General features: G+C 33.0%; 1 pseudogene; it reads right to left on the bottom strand.

Moving 5' to 3' along the window:
* Nucleotides 1–6,128: 6,128 nt before the first annotated feature.
* On the bottom strand, nt 6,129–12,891 carry LOC133306919 (kinesin-like protein KIN-14G; annotated as a pseudogene).
* Between the last annotated feature and the right edge of the window lie 4,044 nt (nt 12,892–16,935).

A 16,935-nucleotide genomic window follows, 5' to 3' on the forward strand; every position in this document is an offset into this window, starting at 1 on the left:
TCGTAGTGTGCTCCCTCCTACAGTGGATCCTTCTCCGGACCGTGTTATTTGGGCAGGTAGCCAAGATGGGGTTTTTTCAGTGAAATCAGCTTATAACTATCTCATGGGTACCTCGCATTATCATCAGGATAGGATTTGGAAGGTAATTTGGGCTTGGCCTGGTCCTGAACGTATTAGACAATTCTTATGGCTTCTCTACAGAGGTTCTCTTTTAACTAATGTTCATAGAGTGCATCGTCACATGGCTACAGATGCAGGGTGTCTGAGATGTCATTATAATCTTGAGGATAGTTTACATGCCATTAGAGATTGTCCTAGTGCCAGGGAATTATGGGAGCATTGGGTTCCTTCTGATAACCGTAGTGACTTTTTCTCCATGGATCTTCACCTATGGATTCAGACAAATCTAGGATTAAAAGGTCCGTTTCAAACTGATCGAACTTGGCCTTTGTATTTTGGGGTGATAGCTTGGTGTTTGTGGGGGGAAGGAAATAAGGCGATCTTTGATCAAACTATCACCTCGAAGTATGGTCTCATTAGGCGCATTACCTATACTTGTGGTAATATTCAATTGGCTAATGAAACCCTTACTAAGATTGGTCATCAGGAGCTTAGAAGAGAGGAACGTCTTATTCACTGGAATTTTCCCTCTGAGGGTTATGTTAAACTTAATGTGGATGGTTCCAGCATAGACAGTGGGCAAAGGACTGCATGTGGTGGAGTCATAAGGGATGCTGCTGGGAACTGGTTAACTGGTTTTACAAAATTCCTTGGGAGTGGTACTTCTACTTCAGCGGAAATTTGGGGGTTCTTGACAGGTATGGATCTGGCTTGGCATAAGGGATTTAGGAGAGTCTTTGTGGAGGGTGAATCCAAGGTGGCTTTGGAATTTATAAGAAAAGGGTGTGACGTAAGTCATCTTCTTTCTGCTTTAATCATTCGAGCTCGTAGCATGCTTCAAAGAGACTGGATTATTCAGCTTAGTCATACTTATAGAGAAGGCAATTTTGTTGCTGATTGGCTTGCTACTCATGCACCTCATCAGGATGGACAACTGATTGTGCTGGATGTCCCTCCAACGGCTTGTTTGGAATTGCTTCGTAATGACTTGAGGGGAGTTAGTCTCCCAAGATTGTGCCCAGTATAGGGCTTTTTTTGATGTTGCTTTAGTTTTCATTGTATTTCCAAAAAAAAAAAAAAATATTGTTACTGTACTACCAAATAATAATGATATTATTAATGTTATTATCATATCTTAATTGTTGATTTCTGTGAATTAATAATTATTATTTATTGTGAATTAATAATTAACTAATAAATTTGATTTGTAAAAATAATAATCATTGATTGGCGAAAATCAACAGTTAAGATCAATGTTATTAAAACTGGCCCTGTCAATGACCCGGTCGAGGTACTGGGTCGCTGGTTCAACTAGTGGGTCACTGATTGAACTGTATGACCCGGTGATTATATATAAATCTATAATTTATTAAAAGAATTATAAATATACTCAAATTGCTGAAAAAATAATATAAATTCTAAATATTTTAATATAAAAAATAATAAATTATACATTATTGTCCAATAAAGGATCAAACAAACACATAATGTTTGTTATATTGGTGTTTCAAGTGCGGTAAACGACATCTCTAATTATCAAATCAAAATTCTCTGCATAGTGCATAACTGATATAATATTAAGATTGTAGGTATATAACTTATGTAAGTCAATAAGTAACATATCACTCAAATATGTCAATTGTAATTTTATTTTTGAAAAAAAAATTGATTTTTTTTTTAAATTTCGGGCCAGGTCACCAATTTTTCACAAAAGCCGCCAGACTGTACAATGTCTGATACCTGACAGATCCAATATGATAACCGGACCGGTCAGATGACCGGTTGACCGAGTTTCGGATCGTCTCGGCCGGTCCGGTCCAGTTTTCACAATATTGATTAAGATGTGATAGTAACATTATTTGATAGTACCAATATCCTATTCCGATTAAAAGATATATAGTTGTGTTATTTTAATAAAAAAAATATATTCTAATATTTTTTATTTAAATTTAATTTTTTTAAAAAAATATTCACTTTTTCTTCTATAATTTTTATTTTTTATAATTTTTTTTACTTAAAATGATATAATTTCACGTTCTTTTAAACCCATTTCCAAAGCTACATGAATGCCCTCGTTACTTCTTTTTTTCTTCCTACTTTTCGGAAAGAAATAAATAATAAATAGCGCTAAGATATTTTTGAAAACAACTAATCCAGATTACACGGAATAGTTATTTAAGAGATAAGCTTGTTGTTTCGAAGCAAGTTGAAACCAGTCATCCACTTGGATTAGCCTAGTGGTGTGGAGTGTGTGTGTTAAGTGTATGTAGTGTAGTGGTGTGTGTTCAATTCTCATGTAATGCAAAAAAGTTGAAACCAGTCACACTTTTTATTTTTTCTGTTTAAATTGAAGACACCAAAGTGATATTTTAACTTTTATAGAGCACTACAGTCTACAGATAAGTTCAAAATAAAAATAAAAATTAACGAACAATTCATAACTAGTTTTTGAAATTACTTATAGTTTTTCAAAAATATATACGCATAATTTATTAATGTAAGCTAATTTTAATATTAAATATGTGTAAATGATTTACGAAGGGTATTTGCGTGAATAAAATTATCTATATCTATTTTAGTAATTATAAAATACCGACCTAATTTTCTAATGTCCCTAGAAAATATCGTGATTTTTGTAAGCAATGAGTTGTCTAAGGCTAAGCAAATCAAAAGCATCCATTCCGTGTCAGGAAAACGTCTACGTCCGTCCTCTTAATCCCATTGCTTCATCAATCAAATTTTTAATTAAAAAGAACAAAGTTTATTAGCGCTGTGTCAATTCCTTGATGCATTGATTTGTTCCTATTTTTAGTACCTAATTTGATAATCAAATTTTGTTCCTTGAAAATGTTTGACATTTTCTCGGTTCAGTTCTTGTTATGATTTTATGGAACCACGACCAAATCAAATTAAAAAGTAAAACAATAATGAAACAACAACCTTATATTTGGTTAGCCTGTCTTTGGTTTCAAACTTAATAAATAACGAATAATATTAAAAAAAAAGCCCAAAAAATAAATAAAAAAAGTTAAGGGCCTGCTAATGAATGGTTTTTGTTTTTGTTGAAATTATACAGAACAAATATATGATAATACGATTCATTACAGCTTAAAAAAGAAGACTCATTAAACAATATAACACTAATTAAAATTATCATTAAAGTTTCCTTAGATTTAAATAATTAAAAAAAAGGTATAAGCTAGGCCAGACTAGTGAATATGCAGGGTTGTACTCCAATTGGCACGCTTATTATAATAAGTAGTGATTGTGTCGCATCACTCAAGTTAAGGAGGATTTATAAACAAAAGTCAAAACGGTGCTGACAATATTATCATAATTTAATTGTAGTTCCATGTATGTTTCTGCTATGATTGCGCCAACAACTTTTCGCAATAATTATTTAGTAACCTTTTTTTTTTTTTTTTTTTAATTTCCTCCCATCCCGCCGGCTTGATAACTTTTGGTAAAAATTAATATTTAACAGAAACATTTGCATCTGTTTTAGAAAATGTTTTAAACATAATAATACATAATTAATTCAGTTGTATAAATAATTAATTAAAACTATTTATTATAATTAATGATTAAAATTTTTAATGAATCATACGTAAAAAATATTATTTTTTCTCAAGAAAATAAACACAAAAATCACTATATATTAATGTTTAATTGATTTGATGTAATATTTGATTAGTATTATGCATACCATACCCATAGGAATAGTGCAGTGTCACCCGAATGAATATATAAATAGCTCAATAAAAATGAAAAATTGACATGGATTGGAAATATTTATCAATCAGATCAAATTTAGAGTGCTTTTGGGAAGAATGAATACAAAGATGGATGATAATGGAAGAATCTACAAGAAAACTTCAATTGTGTATATTTTTTTTCTTATTTAATTAAAGTTATTTTCACTTTAAATTTTACAAACTTATATATATTTTAATTCTGATATAAATTTCAAATGTGAGCACACGCGAATACACTTGATGTACAATAAGCTTGGTCGAAACTCGAAATTATAAAGCCACACAAACTGTTAATACTGATTTTGGTGTAAAATGCAAGACAAAACTTTTGTCTAGTTTTTTTATTGGGATTTTTGTCTAGAATTATAAATATAATGTATGAGTTTAGTATATCTAGGGTCGTAACACAAGATAATACTAACTCTTATTTTTGAAAAAAAAAAAATTGAAAAAAAATTAATATTACAAGAGAGAGAAAAATTCTCAATATATATATATATATATATATATATATATATATATATATATATTTTATATATATATATATATATATATATATATATATGAAAATGTTATATTTACTATATTTTTTTTACTACCTCTTATTATCAAATCTTAACCGTTGATTTTCGTCAATCTAATGATTATAATTTATTGAAAATTGATAATTAATTAATAAGTGTGACTCATATTATAACCGTTAGATTGACAAAAATCAACGGTTAAGATTTAGTAGTAAGAAGTAATAAGAAAAAATAATAATAAGTATAACCTCCCCTATATATATAAAATCAAAATCATTTTAAAATCGTAAGAGATAACTACATTTTCACAGGATAAACAATATTCTCCCTATTTATTTAAAAATTTGTTAAGAGACTCGATCACACGGTGGAAAAACATATTACCTATCATTTTTATGGTTATTCTCGTTTAAGTTTCACTTTTTCGTATTTTTAGTAAGGGAAAAACAAAAATAATATTGTAGGAAAATTGTTAGTTTATGTTATAAAAATTGTGGGACCCACACTTATTTTTAAAAAACAAAAAAACAAAATAAATGTGAATCCCACAATCCCTGTCTCTACGACATAATTTAACTATACTTCTCTTTCCCTTTTAGTAAAATACCAAAGATAATAAGATATGCTCTGACGTGGCCACGTGTTGACGTTATCTCCGCGTTTTAGTCACTGATTTCAAAGGTGGCGGATACCAGCTGGAAGCCCACATAACTGGATATTGTTGGGGCCATCCTAACATTTGCTTTTTTAAATAAAATTATATTTATAATTTTAAAAATAATTGTGTTTATAAAAATTATTTTAATTAATTAATAGCATAAAAAAATTATACGCTCAAATTACGAAAACTTTCTCATATCCTACTCAAACGAAAAATAAGAGGAACTTCTTATTTAAAAAATAAAATAAAAATAAAAATAAGAGTAATTTTATTGAGATATTTAATTTGAATAAATCTAGAGATGTCAAAACGAATTTGGCTCGCCTGACCTGTCCGCCCAAATGGAATGGGCTAAATTTTTCAAGCCCATCTACCCGCCGAGCTTAATTTTTTTTTTTTGTAAAATATCTAATTCCCTTTAATCAATAGTAATATTTGGCCATCATCCTTCCTTAGCACTTTAGATTTATAGGTGGATAACTTCTAGTGTGAAAAAAATTTGAGCATAATTCGAAGGCAATACTTTAGATAGATATTTGCCTATCCTTTGAATTGATTTGTTTCAAAAATTAATTCACATGTTTGGAACCGATTATAAAAAATAAATTTGAATTAAATTTTGTATTTAGAATACCTTAAAAATAAAGTTCATTAATTTTTAAAACTAATTTTTACTTTCTTACTCTTAATTAAAACAGGTAGAATAATAAAATAGTAAATAAGGGTCAATTAAAAAGATTAAGACTAAAATCAGATCAAATCCGCTTAAATTTAACCAAATTTGAGTGAATTTTTAAATATTCATAATTTAAATTTAAACTTAAAAAAAATTCAAAAGCAAATCAATTTTCATTTTAGATTTTTTCAACAAAAATATTTATTTCTAAATCAAATCAATTTCTAAAATTGGTGATTCTAAAAATACTCCCACGATTGTTTACTCTCTTTTTTTCTTCCTAATCATACTATTTTCATATATTTCCATACAAATTTAAACAATGTAATGCTGCAGAGAACAGCCAATTAAATACATGGAAAGCACAAAAACAGAATTATCAACCTGTGTCTTTCTTTTCTTTACTCCCCTTTCAATTAGTCCCCTTGTGTTTCCTAGTTCTAGTGCAACTAAGGACACAAGAAATTAAAGGGTGGGGAATTTCCTTTTCTTTTATATACAAAAGTCAGATCTCTATATACAAATTGATTTTGGGATGGCTACTCTTTATCATCACCAGCTAAACACAGGAAACTGTTTTATTGCCCCTCTAATGTTAGAAAAAACATCTCTTTCTCTTTCTCTTTCTCTCTACAACTAATTTATAGTATACACTATACACAAAAAAATTGTTAAGGTGGTGGAGCAAGAAAACAGGAACCTTATCACTTGGACTTGCTTTCTCACTTGGCATTTCGAGTTCTTCTGTTAGCGTCAATAGAAACTGGATGCTTTCTGGGATGACTAATTAAGGTGGGTTGTTTCCTTGATGTAGAAGGAATCAATGACGGGATCATACTCCTTAATTCACATAGAAGAGTTATAGGAAACACAATAAAAAGTTAGTTGATAATAATACGAACCTTGAGAAAAACAGAAAATACATGAAGTGCAGCACCTATAAATACCTGGTTTCTTGGTTCTTCTTTTGTCTGGGATGAGCTGATTTCTTTGCTTTAGACACTAATCCGTTGGAAAGACAGGTTGCTGTAGGTGATTGTGATTTCCAACTCATGTCTGATTCTGAACATTCACTAGTTGCTAACTCAAACTCATCGGTGTCATTTGTGGTGGTCATCTCCACGCATGTTTTTGAAGGGTCTGAAGGATATATGGGACTTGACCTTGAAGAAGATGACTGTTTGCTTTCTGCTTCCCACTGTCCTACAAGGCTATCATCAATGATTAAGCTGTCATTCCTGTCCCCAGAAACTAATTCCTTATCATCCTCTTTCCCGTTTACCCCAACATGTGGCCAAGGAAGTGAATCCCTAACCATGTCTTGGAGATCAAGGCTTCGTCTTTTCAACTTGGATGCGTCCTTTTTCTGGTCCTACAAAACCATTTTTGACATGCATGTAAACATCATTTTTTGAAGAATATACGTGTGACCAATGAAAGGGGGGCGAACCGGAGTAATGATAAAGTTGTTCTTTCATGACTGAAAGGTCATGGGTTCGATTCCAGAAAACAGTCTCTTTGCAATTATGCAAGGGTAAGGCTGCGTACAAGGATTGTCTCCATCCCACATTCGCTAGTCGGGTTTAACGGGGAGTGATTTTTTTATTTTTTTTTTATACGTGTGACCAATGAGCTGCTGGATTTTGGACTCCATGTATAATCAGCTCATTCTTTTTCTCGTGTCATACTTTTTGAGATGTTTAGTATTAGTACTAATCACTTCCAAAATTTAGTTCATTATGTTCAAAGATGATTACTAGACTAAATGTGTTTAGATTATCTTATTATGTATTTAAAACAACTTGTGATCAAAAGTTTACTAAAAAAGATTTTGAAAAGAAAAGGTGATTTTTATCCAAAAATCAATGTACACCAAACATGCACTATATATATTTCTTGGAGTTATGGTTAGTAATATGTTAAAATTGGCGGGCTTGTACCAGTGATAAAGCTACTCTTTTGTGACGGAAAGGGAGAAGTGGTTTTGATGGTTAATAATATGTTACCTCCATGCTACTAGAATCATCTCTTGGTAGCTTACGACCTCCAGAAGTCCAGCTAGGTGGTACAGGGGAAGACAATTGAGGTTTCAACCTTTGTATTTCGGGGATGCTCTTTGCAGATTGTTGAAAGTGTTCTGATTCTCCATCCTTCCTCGCTATGGTTGCCTTTAGACTAGCAATCTGGAAAAGAAGGCAGTAGAAACAAACATTCAACACTGGAAATGCACCATTTGCAGATGTAGTGATATAAGCACCCATTAATTTGTTAATTTCATATGACCCCCCCAAAAAAATGTAAGAACCTGTTCTTTTAGCTCTTTCACATCGGCACAATCTTTGTTAACTCGAGCAGCACCTAGTTCAACAGTGGAGACCCTCTCAGCAAACTTCAGTGTACTAATTGTTTCTCCAAGGGCTTCATACTCCGGACTAATATGAACAAACATGAGAGTCTTTGCCTGGCCTCCTGATAAGTACATATATATACATCGAAATTAGCTCCGGAGTAATTGAAGGGATATTAGATGGAATTATTGATATGAAATCATACCAAGAGAATCTTGAAGCAGCTGAGTGAGTTTACTGTTCCTGTAGGGAACGTGTGATTGCTTTTGGGCAAGCGAAGCAATTACATCTCCTAAAGCAGAAAGTGACTTGTTAATATGTTGAGCCTCCTTCAGTCGATCTCCTATGACCTCAGATTTATCAACCCTCTCACTTCCTGCCAGGTCAACTAAGTGTATACAACCACGAAGACTATTTCCTGCTGTAAGTTCTCTTCCTTGAACATGAACTGTCAGGCAGCTGCAGTTATAGCATTACAAGCTAGTACCAATTAATAACATGATGGAAGAAAACATACACAATCAAAAAAGGATCAAAATGTGTTATAGTCTATCAACAGAAATAATAATTGGAAAAGTACAAAGTGTAAAGTTTTTAAGAGTTAGAACAAGAATACTTTTTCTTTTATTGGAAAAAAAAAAAAAAAAAAACTCATAATTAGCTAGATCATATTGTTAAAAAAGAAGTCAGTGCTTAAGTTTAAGAATTTAAGATAAAAACTCAATCTGCACCTATGAGAACGACTACTCCGATCATTCATGGCAGTGGCACTAACCGCCCGATTCTTTTGTCCCAAGTTCATCAAATGTAAGACATCAGATGTGGATGAAACAGGAACAAGGTTTGCATCTGGCACGTTGACTCCACTTTGGGAACTGTTGCGGATTTCTAATGTATGCAAGTGTTAAAGGATCACATACAGGATCAAGATAATCATTAATTAAAAAAGGCATACATAGATCCAGCATCCAGAAAACAATTAATAAACGCAGACAAAAAAGGATATCTTTTGTTAACACCGTCTGTCATTAGTAGGTCTCTGACTTGCTCATTGTAAATCTCAAGCATCTGAACAGAGATATCATAGTGAATGGTGTCTTTCCTCTGTTGAGAGAGAAGGAAAAGATCTCTCAGTGCACGGTAGTTGACACCAACTGTTTCCTCAGTAAGATTGTTTGGTCCAGACTGCATGTTCTTACAAGTCAGAGGCGAAAACAAAAGTACAAAGGCAAATACACAGACATTATCTGAATCTCTTACCATAGTATGTGTTTTTCCTGATCCTGTCTGGCCATATGCAAATATACAGACATTAAAGCCATCCAGAACAGAACGAATCAAAGGTTGTGTATCTGAGAAAACCTCCCCTGCAGGTAAACATATGGAGTAGCAATAATTAGAACAAGTGATCTAAAGTTCGATCCCGTCCCATTTTTTTATCTCTCTAGCAAGGATAATAGAAAGTCCAACCTTGGGTTGCAGAAGGACCAAACACTCTGTTGAAACTAAATGTCTTCTTTCCCTCTTTCCCGTTTTTGGAAGGTATTATGAGTGAGATACTTCCTTCATCTATGTTACCGACAGTGCCATGATGATTTGGTTGGCCACCTATTAAGGGTCGAACTCTGCAGTACACCCTAATATTCCCTACAAACATATAAAAAAATTTGGCCATTTAGTCTCACTCAGAAAATAAATAAGGAGAAAATTTGTTTAGAGTCTGATTATTTTGAGTTTAACCTTTCAGGTCCTGCAGTTGATTGTATAACTTGCGGTTTTCTTCAAGAACTTTCTGATATCTCGAAGCAGCAGAAGATAGGCTATGCAGGTGCCTACCTATTAAGGTTAGGTAGTAATTAGCTAGGTTATGGATATTTCTGTAACAAAAAAAATGTGGGATTTTGTAAGTAGTATACGTACCTAGATAGATAAAATCCTCCTGGTGTTTCTTTTGCAGAAACTGTATTCCAGTTTTTGTATGATGAACCATCACTTTCAATTCCTAAAGATTGTCAACATCAAATTCATTACTTTATCTTATGCATTCCTGAAACAATGTCTACCTAAAATTCCTACATGTATCCCCATGCCTAAACACAAAATTCGTTTGTTTTAAATTTTGGTAGAATTTTTTTTTAAGAAATTGATCATTTGTGTTCGGAAATGATATTTTAAAAAATCAATTTAAAAGAATTTATTTCAGTTGAATAATAAAATAGAATATTTTTTTAAGGATAAAAAATGTATGTTTTTAAAAATTTGGTGGGACTTACGCTTAGAATTAATTCTATTCAACGAAAATTAAAAAAAATTCACTTCTCTGCAAATCAATTTCACTTACTTTAGAATAGATTTTAAGAATTACCAAAATTCTGATAGCAACTAAATAGCTACTTAATCTAGCTATAGTTGTTTGCTAATATACCATCATCTCATCCCACACTCATGCAAATATGCAACTTTGGTTATACATATATGATATATTCCTACCACAAGTTACCTGGATGTTTTCATTTTGCCGTTGAACTAACTTTTGAAAGTTTTCATTTTGCTGTTGAAGTAGCTTTTGCTGCTTCAAAAGCAGGCTGCTTGATTCTTCATCGCCATTGTACTTCACACCATGACATTCCTTTTGTTTAACCTCTACATCTTCATTTTCTTCCATCTTAATAATTGAGCAGACCAAAAATTAAGTCATGCATTTGCTCATGATACTAAGCAATCTATGAACACATTTGACTTGCAATTGCAAAGCAAGTACTTCCGGAAAATCTCTTCTGAAATCTAAATTTTACCTCTTCATCATCACAAGCAACTTTTAAACTTGAATTCTCTGCTTCAGATGGTGCCTTATCTTCTTGAGATGGTTTAAACTGCCATTATAAAAATTTTGACATAAAACTCAGTAAAGACACCCAAGTTTTCTTTGACAGTGTCACTGATTTGAGGTAGAACCAAGTTAAAACCTAAGAGATATATACCGTTTCTTGTTGGATTAGCGTGCGACGTTCAAACTCCTCCATGACTTTGCTAAGCAGAGACTCCACCAACTGTTATAACAAAATACATTAGCTCTTAAGTAAAGAGGGAACTAAAAAATCCCCAGAAAAACTAATCCAAAAACGAACGAGTGCTGTGCATGCAAACTTTGGACCTTGAGAAACACATGGGACAAGATGAACAGTGAACTATCTATTATAGCTGAGGACAAGCATAACCCTTACAATGGGAATTTCTTCTTGCTTCTTGTCAGAGAAATATTCACGAACTAGTGAATTCAAGGAAGGAATAGAACCCTGCAGACACCAATCCAAAAAGCTGAGACATATGCTATATTCACTCACCACATCTAAGACAAAAGAAAAAGATTATAAACAACAATAATATTCTCTAACCCTTTCACTTCGATCATGCCCCGCATCACTGTTTGGAGAATGATCACCCAGCCAACCATTACTATCGCCTAAAGACATAGCCCTTGACAAAGACCTCATGAATGGTTCTGAGGTTTTCCTCATAATTGGTTTCCCTGAGATCAGTGGCTTTGGATTCCCACCACATTTCCATAACCCGTTTTTGCCTCCCAGTTTCCATTCACTGTATGACTTTAGTGCTAAAACACAATTCACTACCCTCGAAGATTTCCCTCCCTGCAAATACACCATGTGGTTAAAGCAGAACAAAATTGCATCATGATTAAATAATATTGCATTGAACTCTTTAAACTTAAGCTAACAATCACCTGTTCCAAATCAGAAGCTTCAAAGGTGGGAAGCCCCATTTCCTCCACAGCTACTAGAAAATTCCTTACATTTTCAAAGTATTGATAAACAGATAGAGCTGCCCCATTAGGAATAATAACACTATCGCTGGGGGCTTCAACTACCTAACAATAAAGGTCCAATATTCCTATGTTAATACTCAAATAGCAGAGCTGGATTTCAGGACACAAAACAAAACCTACCTTGGGTACTGCTCCAGGTTGAATTTTGTTAAGAGCAGTGCAAAGGATAATGCCACTACGCAATGCAATCCTGAAATCTTCTTCAGAAGGTTCAGCTGGCAAGTCTTTCCCTCCAACAACTCCTGCTGTCTTTTGCAGCCACCCAGCTGCTTCATTCCTTCTTATGGCTGCAAGAAGAGACAAAAGTACTATATGTCATCTTTTCTTGCAAGTTGGCCAAGTTTCATGCATTTACTACTTATTCTCGTATCTTTTTTGTTTTGATGTTGCAAATAATTTATGATTTATATTATTCTCTAATACACCACGTTAGGTAAGAGCTATCTGAACTTGAAATTCATCTACTCATGTTAAGAAACTCCACAAAATTTCATTAATTATTAATTAAATAGGGAACTATGAAGATCGAACTTGTGACACCGAGGCTCTGATATTCTGATATCATGTACAGAATTAATTCAACCAAAAAACTTAAAATATAAAGCTTCTTAATGATTTATATTATTCTTGATCAACACGAAGAAGAGCTGATAAAACCAAAATAACACAATTTTCAACATTGCAAACACGTGACATTTAATTGGAGGCAACCATCTTCATATATAAACCAACATTCTACCCCAAAATAGAGAAGAAAATAACAATGTCGATGGATTGAAAAATTTTCAAAAAAAAAAAAAAAAAGCAAATTAAGAGAACAACAGAGAGAGGGGATCGATATGTACAAGCTTCTTCAGCCTTCCTTGACGCCAAGTCGATGTCGCTTAATCGAACTCCATGCTTTTGAAGAACATCTTCAACCACAGATACAATAGAGAATGGCGAGGCTGGCTCTGTCGCCATTACTAGGCCTCAACCAACACGTACTCAAAATAAAAAAAAAATAAAAAAAAAAAAGATTTGAAACCGTTATGTGACCCAGAATCTAATTCAAATCCAATATGTTACCCAAAAGGAAATAATCCAAGCCTTCCATAAAAAGCTTCAGCCTTGGGAAAAATTACACCATAATTCTTAGCTAGCTAGAAGGGACAAAAAAAGAGACGGAGAAAAAGAATGAACATGTAGACACTGGGATTCTGAGAGGAGCGATGTTTCAGCTTATATTCCCACTAATGTAATTTCTATCGCAGATGGTCAAATATTCTTAGCAGAATCACAGAGAAAGGTAAGGAATTGTAGAAAGTAAAGAGAAAGAAAAATGGATTTTGAAATTTTCTCTCACTTTCTCCCGGTTCTCCGGGCTTTCTCCCTCTTGTTTCATATTTCTAATATTGACGTAAGAAAAACTACACCGAACCTGGTTCCGAGCCTCTCGCTTGATGGTTTGCATAATTTTAAAGGATGAGAAAAAACAAACTACGATATTGATTTCTGAAATAAGTAATAATTAATATTTGTATGTAAATATGATAAGGCAGCGGTAAATACTTTTTAAAATTACTTATTTATTTCATAATTCGAATAGCGTCTAAATTATAACTATAATTTAGTTTAGACTTGACTAGTTGTACCGAGTTATTGACTTGTAGTAAAGAAAAGCATTCTTGGTAATGTTAGTAACAGAATATCTACAGAGAAAACTACCTCAATTCTCAGTCAATATTAATAAGATTATCTTCTATAAAAAGCCATGTCTTTTTTTGTGTGTGTAGAGAAAGCCATATCTCTTTTATTAATAGCATGAAATGACGAACTAAAACCTGTTGTTAGCAGTAATTATTTTCATTTTTAGTCGATTTGTTACTCAAAACAAATAGTTTTAAATAAATATGACCTGTTAATATATATATGTGTGTGTGTATGGTCGCTTATAATTTGTAATTACCTACAGAGTCTAATTTTTAGTTTTATTCTTGGCTTTAATTTTTTCAGTAAATGTAGATAAACTATCTACATTAGCTCTCAAAACGACATTATTTTGAGTTGATAAATTAAAAATTACAATAAAAAAATTATTATAACTCTGGAATAAATTATAATTATAAAAATACTCTTATTTTCGCTTCAAAATGATATCATTTTGGATTCAATGTAGATAACTACAGTAGAAAAAGCAAACCCATAAATGTTTATATAAGATGTTAAACTTATTAAATCATTATTAAGTTTAAAACATTTCAAATATTAATAGCGGATCAAAATTACATTCTTATTTATATAAATGTTAATACTTAATTTCTTTTTTATTTCGCTGTGATAAAACCTATACTTCTTTATAGTATTAGTATCCTGACAAAAGTATGAAATTGATTCTATAATAAAAACACGGGGTTTACATTTATTATTTAACATGACACAACACATTTTTCTACACACACAATATTTTGTGAGACCCATATTTTTTGAAGAAAAAAGAAAAAGAAAAGATTATGGCACGCAAAACGAATTTTTATAATATTACGCAATCACTTTTCCTACAACATAACTGCTATAAAACCCTAAAAACATATAAGATAATTAGATTGATTAGTTATTTTTTTTCTAGGAATCTAATATATATTTATATCTACATGTCTATGCATAATTGTATGAAAGTCTATAAAAGATGAGAATATCATCTAAGAAAATGAAGAAATTAAATTTCCATCAACTAAAGAAATATTATTGATAATTAATCAATGTTTATAGTTCAATTGGCAAACAGGCCGAATAGGTTCCGAGAGAATCATTCGATTTTCATCAAATATATATTTAGAGAAAGGCAAAGAGTTTTATTAAACTTTGATTCAAGATTAGTCTATTAAAAATGGGAATACCGGGGCAACTCACTTAAGCGTTGGTATAAGAAAGAAATATATTGATAACTAATTATATTACTAGTACTAGATAGTAGATAGGATAAGATTAGGGGTGGCAATTTGGGTTGCCCCGTCTCGCCAAAAATGGGGCAGGGCGGGTTGACTCGTCAAAAAATACGGGTTGAAAAAATGAACCCATCCCGTTTTATGGTGGGTTGGCGGGTCAACCCACCAATCCGTCAATTAAAAAAAATTAATTAAATTTCAAAAATAAATTATATTTTTTGAATTTTTCTAATATTATTTTATTTTATTTCACACTTGTCTATATTTTTTTAGTCTCAATCTTAAATGTATACTAATATTTGACAAACATTCTTTAGGAATTTATATATAGATAACATTTGTCATAAATAAAATTGTTATTCTTTATTTTTTCTAGGAAGTACTAAGATAAAAAAAAATTGGATATCACAAAAATTTAAGGACTAATGAAATACTACCTAATTGTGTGTGTATATATATATATATAACCCGGCGGGTTGAACCCGTTTTGAACCACTTCTAGGCGGGGCGGGTTGAGGTGGGTTATCTAACGCCCGACTGCTTCAAGAATCAATGACTATCCCCACATACTAACACGAGACTTTTCAATGTGCTTTTTCCTCACTCGCACACTTCCCGGAAAAACTTTCCAGGAGGTCACTTATCCCATAATTGCTCCAAGTCTAGCACGCTTAATTGTGGAGTTCTTCGACCCGGGCTACCGAAAAGCAGATGCATCTTGTTAGAATGGGTAGTACCAATTAATTCTTATAAGCTATCCCAAACTGTGCAGTCTTATACCTGCACAGCCTTTGGAATTCCTCTCTTTCGGGTGTCGATTCGATTCATTCATGCATGTAACCCCCCACTGGAAGCCTGTCAAGAGCCCTCATTGTCCATGCCTCTTTGCACCGGCAATCACTCCCCGTCCTCGTCAGCGCTCGGGATGTTACAGGTTGAAAACCTCAACCCAACCCGCCCCGTTTTGGCGGGTTGGCGGGTTGACCCGCCGGGCTCAACCCATATTGCCACCCCTAGTTGGGATCTAGTAACAGATAATTATGGTATTTGTTCAGGGCGTCATCAAGGTGGAGATGATGGCCCCGTGTTAATATGTTATATGTGTGATTCCCATGCGGGAAGTTCCTGTATGTAATTGGTACTGTGATGGTTGTAGACCTTGGGATCTTCAAGCTCCCAAGAATCCAGACCAAGAACGTATGGCTGATTCAGAGCCTTCGCGGTAGACCACCTCATGTTCAAGATCACCCCTTTTAATCAAAGATTGGGCATCCTTCATCTTCTAGATTTACAGTCAGAAGTCTTAAGAATCACTTCAACCCAAAATCTTAAGGCATTGGGATCGAATTCGTGACTTTATGATCACTGAAGCTAAGCTCTGATACGATGTAAAAAACTACTTTAACCAAAAACCTTTAAATGTTGGATGAAAACCTTCTTAATAATTTATATTAGGATTTTATATTTCTGCAGCAGTTGGAAAAGAAAAGAACTTCCCGCTTACTCTTCGAAAACTGAGCCAATCCATTTGTTTTTTTTATTTTGTTTTTTAAGTGGGGCCCGCTATGATTTTGTCTAAAGATTTCCCTTCTGCTGTTGAATGAGAAAATGATATCCTTTTATATTATTCTCTAAGAAGAAGTGTCGAATGAGCTTCTCCACTAGGGCATCAACTTTATCAACATAGATTTATGCTACATTAATTGAGTACCGTATAGGCTATTTATATTTTTTATTCTAAGTAAATATAACCAAAATACATTCGTTTACATATTTGTTACGAGGATCATGGTTCCAAACTTCCAAACTTCCAATTGTGGTCGCAGTTGGTTAAGATTCGGGTCAATATTGTCATCTTTCTCCATATAATATATCTGAATGTTTTTTTCTAAACTGACATGGTACCATAGTCGCTGAGGTATGTAGCTATTATGGACGGGACATACGACACGTTCACATTGGTTAGAAAAGTGGAGGCATGGTGGACCAAAGTCGCTACATTGTGTAGCGACTTTTCCAGCCAATATGAACGTGTCACGTGTCCCGTCAATAGTAGCTACATACCTCAGCAACTATGGTG

Source organism: Gastrolobium bilobum, unplaced genomic scaffold (assembly GCF_033153095.1).
Source record: "Gastrolobium bilobum isolate Gb01-03AN ecotype WA unplaced genomic scaffold, APGP_CSIRO_Gbil_v1 utg10034, whole genome shotgun sequence".
Lineage (NCBI taxonomy): Eukaryota > Viridiplantae > Streptophyta > Magnoliopsida > Fabales > Fabaceae > Gastrolobium > Gastrolobium bilobum.